At 36.8% G+C, this 13,545-nt stretch overlaps 1 protein-coding gene across 1 annotated transcript in view; it reads left to right on the top strand.

Moving 5' to 3' along the window:
- Positions 1–26: 26 nt before the first annotated feature.
- The window catches only part of LOC121411737 (protein pigeon-like), a 43,823-nt gene continuing 30,304 nt past the window's right edge, over positions 27–13,545 (top strand). Inside the window, exon 1 of the mRNA XM_041604572.1 lies at positions 27–115. The gene's annotated coding sequence lies outside the window, so the exon portion shown is untranslated. The remainder of the gene's footprint in view (positions 116–13,545) is intronic.

Genomic DNA, 13,545 nt, shown 5'->3' with positions numbered 1-13,545 from the left:
GGCGCGGCGACGTGTGCCTGCCAGCCACCGCTAGCTAGCTAAATTGTGTCATCTCGTTGCTGCTGAGATCCGCGACCAAACTCCGACCAAAGTTGAACATTGAGCATTAACTCAGGTACATGATTTTAGCACAATTGTATTTCGAGTTTAAATTCCGTGAATTATTAATGGCATGCCTTATTAATTATGATCGAATTGCGAATTAATCAAGCCCAGTCCTAACCATACCCAGGCCAGGGCAGGGAGCTCTGGCCCGCGCTGGCCGGAGCTCCCTAGGTTTCCGATCCCCGGCGCGGGGCCGGGCCCGAGCTGGCAAGCCCTGTACTGAACCAAACACCGCGCGCGGAGCTCAGGAGTATTATGCGTTTGGTCGCCTCACGATCACGGCAGCGTTGGTGCTTGGACGTGCCCGGCGGCGCAGCGCGGCATGTTCGCGCACTGGTGATTGCTGCAGCCAGTTTGGAGGCCGGCCTGCGCCTGCTAACTACACTTTGTCACTTATTTGACAGAAGATGCAGCCAGCAACTGACGTGAGAATCAGATGAAAATGAAATTGTTATGCCTGAGTGCAACTGTTCTGTTGCATAATGATGTGACTGAGTAGAACTAGAATTAGAAATGCGCTAAACTTTGTTCCGCTCTTAATTCTGCCGATAGCTGATGAGTCGAGTCTTCATATTATCGCACACAGGTTTGACATCCGCACGTTTGAAGTTCGAACATGCGCTGTTATAGCGTATCGGAAGTGAGAAAGACCGGGGTTGCAATATTGCAGTGGGTTATAAAGACTGCTTGATGTGGGTGTGGCACTCTGTTCGAATTATGTTGCCACGTGACCTGTGTAATAATTAAACGGCTCTGGGTGATCATGGTGAAAGATTGTGGTGGCATGAACATAATTTAACCTTTTTGGGCTTGCTTTTGGCTCTTACTAGACTTAAAATTTGCTGAGAATTTCAAACTTTATCCTCTTCAATACATGCACCTGTTTAATTCCAAAATAAATTGTTCAGTGACTAGAATAAACTACAATATATACCATTCAACGAAAAAAGGGTAGCTGCCGTCATTTTTGCTGACTGATCCTTGAAATGAAGATATTTCAATTTTTTAGTGCCTTCTAATTCTCCCTTGCGGACCATTTAGACCTTTCTATAAACAATTTTAGTGATTGCAATAATTGCATGCATGATGTAGATCCTCTCTCTTCAAAGATTGCCCTGAATTCTGAATTTTTTTGCCCCATTTGTAGATCTCATGCAATGAAATAGAGATTGCTCTTGCCAATTTAGAACATTAAAAGGTAATTAAATAAGGTTTCAATAATTTGTCAGATACAGATTAAACTCCCATGTTAATAAAGTTTGACTATATACTATAGCTATGTGTTTTCTCCTGAGTAATAAGTAATTTCAGTGAAGAAGAGGTAAAGAATTTCGGTAGAGTGGGGTATAAATCTATTTGTTATTCAAATGGTGTGATAAACCATCCTACATAATCAAGATTATTGTTTTTTTTTTTAAGAGCTGGACTGAGCTCCCGGGGGGGCCACTTCCATTCACGAGTGGATACCATGCGCGACCATGGGGTCTCGAAAAGCACCCTAAACACGTAATTTCCATATTCTGAAAATGCATCTCTTAACAAGTATTGGCGTGTGAAACCCTACCCTTAACAAGTATTGGAAACAAAGCGATACTCTTGGCAAATATTCCCTAAAATGAACCCCTAAACAAGTACAGGAATGTTTTATTTGTTACGGGTCCTTCGGCCGTCGGCTTTACCTTATTTGGTTTAGTACGACCCCAGCTTCTACACCTCGCGCAAATCGGATTCTAAACACGAAGTGTTGGGCAAAAAGGACATCCTATATAAAACATTTTAATTTTGTTTTATCATCCCCGCAAATTTGACCCTAAACATGTAATTTTCCTAGCGAAATAGATACCCTTTTTTCATAATTTTTGTGTTTTTGACACCCTTATCACGTTACGTACGTAACGTGCCCTATCGTGAAAAAGACATCCTTTTTACGTGTTTTTTTGGTCGCGCATGGTATCCACTCGTCAATGTAAGTGGCCCCCCCGGGACTGAGCTTCATTACAAGCTAATTGATCAATTATGTAATTGATTACATTTTTTAGTAATTGTACTTTAAATTTTGGAAGGGAAGGTAATTGTTATTGTTTGTTGAAAAAAATATCTAGTATATCGACTTTAATAACTGTAAAAAATGTTTAATTACTAAGGTTATTCTACTTTGATATTTTAAATTTTAATTCATGAAAGGGATACTCCAGGCTAAACATATTCATATCTCAGTAAATATAGTAAAATTTGCAGAGCAAAATGCTGAAAATTTGATCAAAATCGGATAACAAATAAAGTTATTGAATTTTAAATATTTTGATTATTCCGGTGAAATAGTTCTAGACGATATGTCTTCATGGATATTCAATGAGCAAACTGATGATGTCATATCGTATAATCCCCACTTGTTATTTATATGAAACAAGGTTAATTCAAATTTTTTCTACCAAGAACTAAAGCAATTGGATTGACAACTGAATAGTTATTTATTGCTGCAACTTTCAGGTATTTCATTATAATGGAGACACATCATTTACACATATGTATAAAAAAAATTATGATTTCATGTAATAACATACGAAAAAGTAAAGTGGGGATGTGACATCATCAGCCCACCTCATGAATATTCCTGATGACGTGACAATTAACTGTTAAATTCTCAAAATATTGAGCAATATTGAACGAAGTTATTGAATTTTAAAGTTTAGCACTAAACTTTAAAATTCAATAACTTTGTTATTGATTATCCGATTTTGATATGAAATTTTCAGCATTTTGCTCTGTGAATTTTACTTTATTTATTTAGATATAAAATTCAGCCCAGAGTATCCCTTTAATTAGGACTAGTCTGGATTGTTTATTCCTCTTTTTCTCTTAGCTATATAGTACTCTCTTGTATGAAACTATCCCTTGAATTCCCTTCCCCATGTGTGGAGGAATGAGGAGATGCTGTAGGAGTTAGCATGCTATGTAAATTAAGCATACAAAGTGACCATTTGAAATATTTGAGTTTCCAAAAGGTTAAAGGTTTCAACGAGAAATCAAAGTTCGAATTTTTCATGTAAATTTATTACCGTACATTTCGTATAATCTCATGCAGTGGGAACTACTTTACTTTTTTCTAATTACTTAAGTCTTGTTTTCTACAAATTTGTGAGAACATGTAGATCGAGATGTATATAATTTGTGACCCTTCTTTCATGGCAATTGATACTGTCATCTTGGCAGTTCTAAACAATGCTTTCACTTTAATAAAATCTTCATCTTGTCAGTTTCTCTTTAACTTTAGACTACATACATGTATGTTGAAAAGGGTGGCATTACATCTTTATTAAATGTATTTGAATGTATCTGATGAGCAAACTGATAATGTGATTTCTCCACTTTTTATTAAATAATTCAATAATTCAACTTTTTATCCACCAAGAATAAAAAAAAATGAGATTATTATTGCTGTATTTTGGTGTAATAGAGACAATTGTACACATGTCAGAAAAAAGTAATGTTGGGACATAGCATCAGGCTTCTATTGCATATTTTCATGATTTTTTACAAAATATTGCTAAACTTTTATTCAAATCAACTTTTCCCTATCAATTTTTATCAGAGTTTGATCAAATTTTCAGCATATTTTGCTTTTGCTTCCAGACTACCCCTTTAAGTGTAGAATTCATAGGAGGTTGCCCTTTTATGTATTATTTGTCTTTGCAGACAATCCCTAAGCTTTGTGTAACTACAGGGCTCTGGTCTTGATATGCCTTAAGATTATTTAACTTCGTTTTCATCAACATCTAAAAACTACATCTTAAAGGTAAATGCTAGTTTTGGTAACGATATCAAAATGAGTTCGTACAGAATCCAATGAAATGACCACCAAAGTGTCTGTTTGTATAAATAAAACGCATGTGCCAAAGAATTCTGGAAGAAATTGTGTAATTGCTGAGAAATCAGCAAATAAGCACAGGAATCGGGTAGGGCGTCGGGCCGACGCCCTAAGCAATAATTATACATTGTCCCACGTGCGCTTATCTGTGTTGGGGATCTTCGGCGTGAACATTTTTCAGCATAGATTTCAAGATTTCACAAAGTTCAGTTAATGTAACAGTACCAGATCTAGATCCTCGATGATATACTGACAATTAAACCTTGTTTTACAGACTTTCTCATGAAATCAGTGTTTACTGCAACTACTGGAATTTCTCTTTAAACTATTTGAGTTGAAACCAGTTTAACATGTCAGGGGGGGGGGGGCGCTCAAAGCGGTCTTTGAAGCGATTGCAATGTGGTCTTACAAACCAGTTTGGTAAACCACCTCGCCATGAGGCTTGTAAGACTACTATACCTCACTAAACTTTTTAAATAAGCGTAGGTGAGGACACAGCCCTTGTTCGGGAAGCGATCTTCTCACAAAACTTTCTAGAGTGTGTGCATTTGTTGGGCGCGCTACACTGTGTGTAGAATGCCTAAGCTGTGGTATCAAATTTCATGCAAAACATGACTCCACTGAGAGCATTCCCATAGCACCACTTTATAGTGAAGCGGTTTTGGAACAGTGTAGGAATCTATGGTGATGAGGACGCGAGCAAAGGAATCTTTTAACCGGTTTCCCAAACTGGTTTAAGGGAAATCAGTTTAATGAAGTATACTGAGAATGGGGGTCTTTAATGAAGTGCTAACCTGTTTTATTCTTACCTCTCACAACAAGTGGGTAAATTAAACATCAACAATCCTCGGGGTAAACATTCATTATCTGTTGTTATGTAAAATAGGGAGAGGGTGGGGCAATGTAAACTGAAGAACTGAATGTTTGAGATAGGCCTACTCTGTTTGATGTGTAATGTAGATAATTACATGTCGGTTACTTTGCTAATACTGACCTGGACACGTCAAGCGATGACATAAAATTTTCTCCTGTGAAAATCGCTCCAGCGCTAGATTCAGGGTAGCAATTGGGTTTTAAGATAGGTGTGGGAATATTTTTTTGTTAGGATATAGTGTTAAATTCAGGGTTCAAGTTTATAGTCATTCAATTTGTGTGTGGAACTTATAATGGATTAATTGGCTGCGGGGCAAATGTCATAGAATCAGTTGTATGTATTATAGCACATTTTTCATGATACTTCTTGACTATATTGCAAATTCAATGCAGTGTTTACATTTTGAGAATATGGAATAGGATGACAGGTAACTTTGCCTAAGTCAAATCTACTGGTACATTTGGGGACCACTGAAATACCTATCTGTAATTGAAGAGAATGTTTTCCATTGTCTTATTGAAATTTTGCTTTGCCTGGCAATTATTTGACTTATGGAAGGTCAGCAGTCTGCAGGTTTACTATGTACATGCACCCCACCCAGAAACTTGCAACTGAGCGGGAATGATTGTGGAACAAAGAAACTAGCCGTGAAAAATGTTGTCAAAATGACATGTAGATAGGAAAGCATTTCCAGAACAGTTGTGATACGTACATGTTTAACATTGTCTTGCCTGAATTGCAGAAGCAAGACTCATTCTACATGTACATGTAGATCAATTTACTTTGACATTATGTAACATTATGTTTTTACTCGCACCCCTGCATGCTCATTTTTATACAAATGATGCATGGGTTAGAGTGGGTCAGTAGGAACTGTGTGCACAAGGTAACTTTGGCATGGTTTAAACCCACGAGGCGCAGCCGAGTGGGTTTAGACCATGATGCCAAAGTTACCGCGTGCACACAGTTCCACTGACCCACGAAAGAAACCCATGCATCATCTGTTTTATAGAATGGAAAAAATTTATTGAATAAAATACAAAAATTAATGATTTACCGGATGCATGATAATTTCATGCGTCCGGTAAATTCAATTTACCGGACGCATGAAAAAATTTACCGGACGCATGATTTTTTTTACCGGACGCATGATTTATTTACCGGATGCATGAAAATTCCAAAATGTAATGCAGACACTTTGATAACCCTGGACAACATAAATATGGGCTTAACTGCATAATATGTTGGCACAAAGCCATTATTATATCCAAAATGCCAAATACAGCTTTGCATTGACAAGATCTTGAGGCCTGAGGCAGCCTCCGACCTCCAATAGCTGTGTGTGTATGCCCGGGCCGCGCCGGGGGCCAGCGCTTGCAGCTGCCTGGGCCTGCAGTGCAGTGGAGAATTTGGCTGTTCACAGCTCAGGGCAGTAGATCTAACATTAGATCGTATGTCTGGACTTCTCAACTAACAAGTATTTAATCCCAATGACAATTACGGTACCGTATTTGTACTTACAGATCATTTTGCATCCTTTATTTGATTCATTCTGCCTTGATCGAAAATTCAAAATTTTGACGTAAACAAGCGTAACAGTACATGCGCGATGACATCACAATGACCTTTTCGGGCGATAGCTTGTTTACAGTGGATATCGTTTTGATAATCGGGATATCGTTCGTGCAGCCCAGTAAAAATTCGTGCACAGCTCTCAACCAATCAGATTGCAGGGATTTTCTCATCCATTCTATAATATTGTATATGTGTGAGCCAACCCAAATCCTGCACCTTGTCACCTCCATTGGCACATGACATTATTGACATCCCAGTATAGCTTCCAAGGAGCTGCGTTTTGGGATTATTGCGACAAGTAACAAGTAACTTGGGTTAGGGGGTGTCACAAACAATGAATAAGATGTTTAAAGTCAAGGTCAGATGTAATTTGAGGTCAGTGCACTTTGGTGGGTTTTTTTTTTCATTAGATATAAAATTATGACCTTTTTCTCTAATTCTGAAGATTAATCTAAATTTGTTCTTATTCCATGAAGCTTGTATACAGGAGTATCATGCATCAGCCATTATGGGAGTAAACATTCCATTCAATTGGTTTATTTCCAATTCGTCCAATTGCCAACTCGTCTACTATCATTTGGTCCATCATCAGTTCGTCTACTCACCACATGGTCTACTTGCATTTAGTCCAATGCCATTCCGTCCAGTAACCATTTGGTCCAATAGCCATTTAGTCCATTTACCATTTGGTCTAATTTAACTAAAGTGTTCATTGTGTAAAAAATGAATGAAAAGAAAATGGTTATTGGACCAAATGGTTGTTAGACGAAATGATGATGGACTAAATGGCATTAGACTAAATGAAGGTAGACCATGTGGTGAGTGGACAAGTTGGTAGTGGACGAATTGGCAATTTACCAATCAAAGGTCAAAAGTCTTATCTGGTGAGAAACTTTGAGGAAAATTGATATTTTGTCATAGTTTCATGTAAATGATCACAACCTTCCTTACTCCTCTAATCTTGTATGTCTTTCAATGACAATAATAAGGAAGAGGGGCCAGTCAAGAGGGTATCTAGAACTTTGCCCCTAATAGTGATCTTGAATTATATTCAAATGCTATGAAGTCAGCAATCCTGCATAATGCAGGCGGGGCTACCAGGGACGTTCCACTTTTTTAAAGGGTGAAATTGAGGAATCATTGATGTAATCATAGGTCCATGATGTCATGCACTTGCCATTCTGTTTCAGCTGACCTAATGAAGAGAGAGAGGGGGGGGTGGTATCACTTTGGTGTCTGTCATCTGTACATGTATGTTCTTTTCCTAACATTACTTTAGTAAAATTGTGCCATATCAAGGAGATTCCACCAGGGACAAAATTAAACAGGGGGGGGATTAAGCCCCCAAATAATCAAAAGAGCCCAGAAATTCCCATTCATCACAATGTTAAAGCTTATCCAATGTTCTGATTTAGGTGGTAGTTTGTGAAAAGTAGCCCCCGAAAATGAAAAATTAAAAAATGCATGGATTCTACTGAACCTCCTTGCCAAAATGCTCCAGTTTCAGTCAAGCTTGACTGGAAGATTGATCATACATACTTTTAAAATAGAAAAGATCACCAGCAGAGGCCATCGACTATTTTAGGGTCAGCTCTATGGTTCATTGAAGCTCTTTGAACCTAATGTTTTCCACAGATCCAAAAACAAATTTCCCGAAATTCATAGGTATTTCCTGGAATTTTCATGTTTGATTTTTAGCAAAAATCGGGCAATAATAATAATAATCATAATGATAATAATAGGCATAGAGCACCATAAATCTAGAATAATTCTATTCCGAGGCACGTTGTTATTATTATTACCCCGGCTTTAATAGTTCGAGCTGCCTTTCAGCGCTCATGCATTCAAGGAATTAGTCCTGCCGGTTACCCATACACCTCACCTGGGTCGAGTGCAGCACAATGTAGATAAATTTCTTGCTGAAGGAAATCACGCCACGACTGGGATTCAAACCCACGCCCCTCTGCTTCAAAGTCAGAAGACTGATCCACAGGGCCACAACGCTCCGCATAATAATACAGCAAGCCAAAATTTGGCCTAAGTGACCAAAATTAAGGATTTTCACATATTTTTGTTCATGCTTTCTTTAAAGATAGGAACAAAATTAAGAAATGCGATCACAAGCAGAAAGTTTTTAGAAGCGTTACATATCATAGTAAACAATTCTTTAAATATAACATGAATATTTAAAGTTGCCTGGCTATGTGAATTATTGTTTTTCATTTTCAGATTTCCCAGTATTTCCTGGAATTTTTTCATTTCCCAAACCTTTCCTGGAAAAATTCAAAATTTTACAAATGCCCCTTGCCTTTTCTCTCCTTCACCCCCCCCCCCCTCCTCAACTGAAAATAATAAAACATGTCTCTTACATAGAAGACTTACAGTAATATGTTGATATTATTTCAAATACAATGGTAACGTGGCTCAGCAGCCAGTCATGATGCACGTACGTGAATCCCTCCAACTCAGTGTAAAAAGTGGGCGGAGCTAAATCGGATTTTCGCGCCTAGCAACCCCGTTAGCAACGCATGTAAGCATCGTTCTGCTCACTCTCCATAATGTCTGCGATATTAAAATCCTAAAACCAATAGAATCGTTAAAATTTAGTAAGGCTATGAATGTTTATCATTTACATTGACTATCGGTGTACAAACTCATACCGAATTTACCAGCAAGTGACGGTTATATTACGAATTTTCAGCAATTTTAATGAGTGATACAAAGTGCCAAAATTTATGAGAATAAAGTGTAAATTTTGTATAGCATTTCAAAATCCTTAATTTTAATATTTTAATAATTTTTCATTGCTTTAAAAAACATCTTATCAAATTTAGTATAATTTTCCCGAACTGATAACGTTGATAGATTACTGTTTCTCGACTTTATGAGGAAATGGCAGGCCTTCAAAATCAGGTTAATTTTTGTTAATTTCTAAAAGAAAATTGTTAGATTCGAAATACTATACCAACTGTTTGCCAGAAGGAGGGTTATCATCTCATAATGTTGTGTAAATGATACATTACAATATATTTTAGGAGTGTAGTAATCCATGTTAGATAACATTTTTTTAGGATGAGTTTCGTAATGAAGAGAAAAATCAAGTTCATTCTTAGCACGCGAGCCGCAGAACGATAATTTTTAGCGCGCGCAGACATGGCTGATCCCCTGGTGTGTCGCGCGGATTATCTAGTCCCATACTGGTGTCGGGTGGTATATATTCCACGTACCTTGTCCCCTTGCAGTGACCACTGTAGAGTTATATAGTGCTTCATTTTGATACTCAATCTGTGAAATACCGATATCGAAAAATGCTCGGAATATACCTGACACATATTAATGATTTCATTTTCGAGAATTATTATTTCTTTCCTGCATGAATTACAAAACGTCAATCTTATAGGTCAAGAATCAGGATAGAAATTGTCAAGATTTGGAAAATGTCATGTTAAGTTGCCCAATGTCATCAGTATCTCACTGTATGTTAAACAGAAAATATAGAACAACTGTATTTTTTGTAAATTCCACGCCCGCCTCACGAAACTTAAAGAGATGGTATATACAGAAGAAGAGGAAGGGCCGGGAGCCGGGTTCAGGTGTCTCAAGCGGATCGGGAGAAAGGGGGGGGGGGGGTCCTTTTCCCACTCTCTTTCAAATAACCTTATTTTCTAATATTAATTCCTGTTGTTTATCGTGGAATTGTACCTTTTATCATAATTATAATTCTATACAATATGAGGATCCTACTATAAGTTTTCAAGCTGTCCTGTTCAAGAGTACTGATTTTTTTTCTGCGGGTCCCATTAGCCCCTTTTTCATCAATCATCTTCTCGGTGTCTCTGCTACCAAGATTGACTAGGGAGTGGAGGGAGGGGGGGGGGGCGGGCATAAGTTATCATCACTCACTTTCGCCCCAGACAAGTGCCTGTTTGATATATTTTATTGCAAGAGCTTCTCTTTTCCTCCTATCTCCCTGTTCTCTCTTTTTTTTTTTTTTTTTGTTTGTGACATTTTCTATCTCAAAGATCAGCTCTCCCAAACTAAATTTCAACCGTCTCATATTATTCCTTCCCTTCTGTTATGGTCAAGCTCTCCTCCAATAAAACTAACCTATTAATATTTGCCCCTCTTATTTCTACCGGCCTGCAATCTCATGTTGGTCCTTTTCAGTATCCCTCATCGACCCCTCCCCATTGCAACTCACCATGATTTTAAGTCATTATCACGAGAGCATGGATAGGAATATTGCAGATCTATAAAATTGCTATTACTTTGATTTAAAATAATTTGAGTACCACCCCCCCCCCCCCCGGCGGCCATGCACGTCGGTTTCATATATGTCGCATGATAGTATAGGTGGCCGTGGAATTTACAAAATATACACTTGTTCTATATTTTCTGTTTAACATATACCGTGATATACTGATGACATTGGGCAAACTTAACAAGATATTTCCCAAACCTTGATAATGTTGTAATTTTATACAGTCAATGTTACACATTCTTGACACTAGGCAGTTTGACTTTTTTGTAATTCAGGAAAGAAATAATAATTACCGAAAATGAAATAATTTATGTGTCAGGTATATTCCAAGCATTTTTAGATATCGGTAAACTATTAATTTCACAGATTGAGTATCAAAATTAAACACTAAAACTGCACAGTGGTCATCGCAAGGGGAAAAGGTACGTGGAATATACAACCCGACGCGGTATCGGACTGGATAATCCGAACGGACAGTCAAGGCGATCAGCCCTGTCTGCACACGCTAAAATTTATTATTCTGCGGCTCGCGTGCTAAGAATGAACCTATTTTTTCTCTTCATTACGAAACTCATACTGAAAAATGTTATCCAACATGGATTGCTACACTCGTAAGTTTTATTGTTATGTATCATTTACACAACATTATGAGATGATAACCCTTCTTCGGGAGAACAATGGTATAGTAGCTCGAATCTAACGATTTTCTTTTAGAAATATAACAAATATTAACCTGATTTCGAAAGCCCGACATTCCATTTTAAGCGATGGAGAAAATAGCCTACCAACGTTATCAGTTCGGGAAAATTATAGTTAAAGTAATAAGATGTTTTTTAAAACAATGAAAAATTGTGAAGATATTGAAAATAACGATTTTGAAATGCTATATGAAATTTACGCTATATTTTCATAAATTTTGGCATATTGTATCACTCATCAAATTACTGGTAATTCGAAATCTTATCCACACTTGCTTGTAAATCTGATATAGGTTGATACACTGATAGTCAATGTAAATGATAAGTATTCATAGCCTTACTAAATTTTAACGATTCCATTAGTTTTTAGGATTTTAATATCGCATACATTTTGAAGAGTGAGCAAGACGGTGCTCACATGCGTCGCTAACAAGATTGCTTGGCGACCTACCGCAAGAGGGCTTTTATAATGGCGGGCTCCACTGAGTTGATACATAGCCTATAGGTGGTTCACGTACGTGGATGAAGGCCATGCCGGTGACTGAATTACAGAAGAAACTCACAAAATGATAGAAAACAGATCATATGTTGCCTTATAAAAATGAACGTGGAATTTAAGATTTTGGAATCACCAATTTGACAAGAAATTCACTCTCCTGAGAGTCAGATGTACATGTATGTATGCACTCCCCAGAGATGCAAGAATGGTGTTACACACATGGAAATACACAATCATTCACAATTCTTTGTCTCACTATTACCTGTTTTAAATCACAGAACAATAAATTATTGGTCAAAGATTAATGTGAGTCCATCAGAGAAACAACCCTTTATGTACATGTAGTTTTTCCTTGAATAACCCATTAAACTTAGCATGCCATGGACACATATTTTGTGCAATTGTACTTATCATCTATGCAATCATAAAACACATAATTCATGTTTAGGATTTGAAAATACACCTAATAGTACGTATTGTGTCTGTTGATTGAGTTTTAGTCCTTCACACCATGCAAGGCTTTTTCATCTCATTTCAAAGATCAAAGTGTATATATCTACAATGTATATGTACATGTACCATGTATTTTTAGCTCATCCATACTATGGCGTGGCGTCTGTCGTCCGTCCACAATTTCAAAATGCTTCTTCGCCATTTCAAGTCCGATTTCAATTCAATTCTGTTTGCTAGGTGGGGGATTCAAAACTTCTACACAGAATTTTGAATATCATTATTAAAATATGCTAATTTATGCGCATTTTTCAAAATTCACTAAAAATGCTTCTTTATTTGTGGACTGATTTTGAATATTTTTGCTTCCTTCTGGTAGAGCCTCATGAGGTTCACCAAACTCTACACAGAATTTTGAAATATTGACTAGAACAATATTTATGTTAATTTATAATGCAAAATTCATAAATCACAGAAAATGCCTCTTCTTTATATGTTGACCGATTTTATTTATTTTTTCTTCAATCTGGTAGAGCTGCTTGAGGTTCACCAAACTTGTACACAAAGTTTTTAAATTTTGTCTAGAAAATTATTCATGCTAATTTATGTAACATTTATTCATAAATCACAAAAAGTGTTTTTCTTCATTTGGTGATCAATTTCAATTTTGTTTGCTTTATATGATGGCTCAAGGTGGTGATACAAAATTTCAACACAGAATTTTGAAACTCATTAAATATGCTAATTTATTCATATATTTTCAAAACTCAAATAATACCTATTTATTTGTTGATTGATTTTGATTATTTTTGTTCCATCTGAGAGCTTCATGAGGTTCACCAAGGTTCTACACAGAGTTAAGAAATTTCGACGAGAAAATTATATACTTAACTTACATGGAATTTATTCATAGATCACAAAAAATGCTTTTATGTCATTTCTTCATCAATTTCAATTCTATATCTTCAATTTATGTCACCAATATAATTCACTACAGTGTCAACTGGGCTGACATTGAAATTGTGTTAAATTTCGTTGCGAGATGTCGGATGAGCTCCACATCATTGATGTGCTACATGTAGTTTAAATTAATATGGCATGTAGAGCTCTCAATAATTGATTATTGTTTTCATCTTTTCTCTTTATCATTACCACTCGTGAACCTACATGAATGTATGTATTTCCCTTGAATTAATTTACTTTACTAAAGGTCAG

The sequence above is a fragment of the Lytechinus variegatus genome, chromosome 3, assembly GCF_018143015.1.
Source record: "Lytechinus variegatus isolate NC3 chromosome 3, Lvar_3.0, whole genome shotgun sequence".
Taxonomy (NCBI): domain Eukaryota; kingdom Metazoa; phylum Echinodermata; class Echinoidea; order Temnopleuroida; family Toxopneustidae; genus Lytechinus; species Lytechinus variegatus.
The sequence above is the reverse complement of the archived record's forward strand: the minus strand, read 5'-3'. Positions and strand labels throughout refer to the sequence as shown.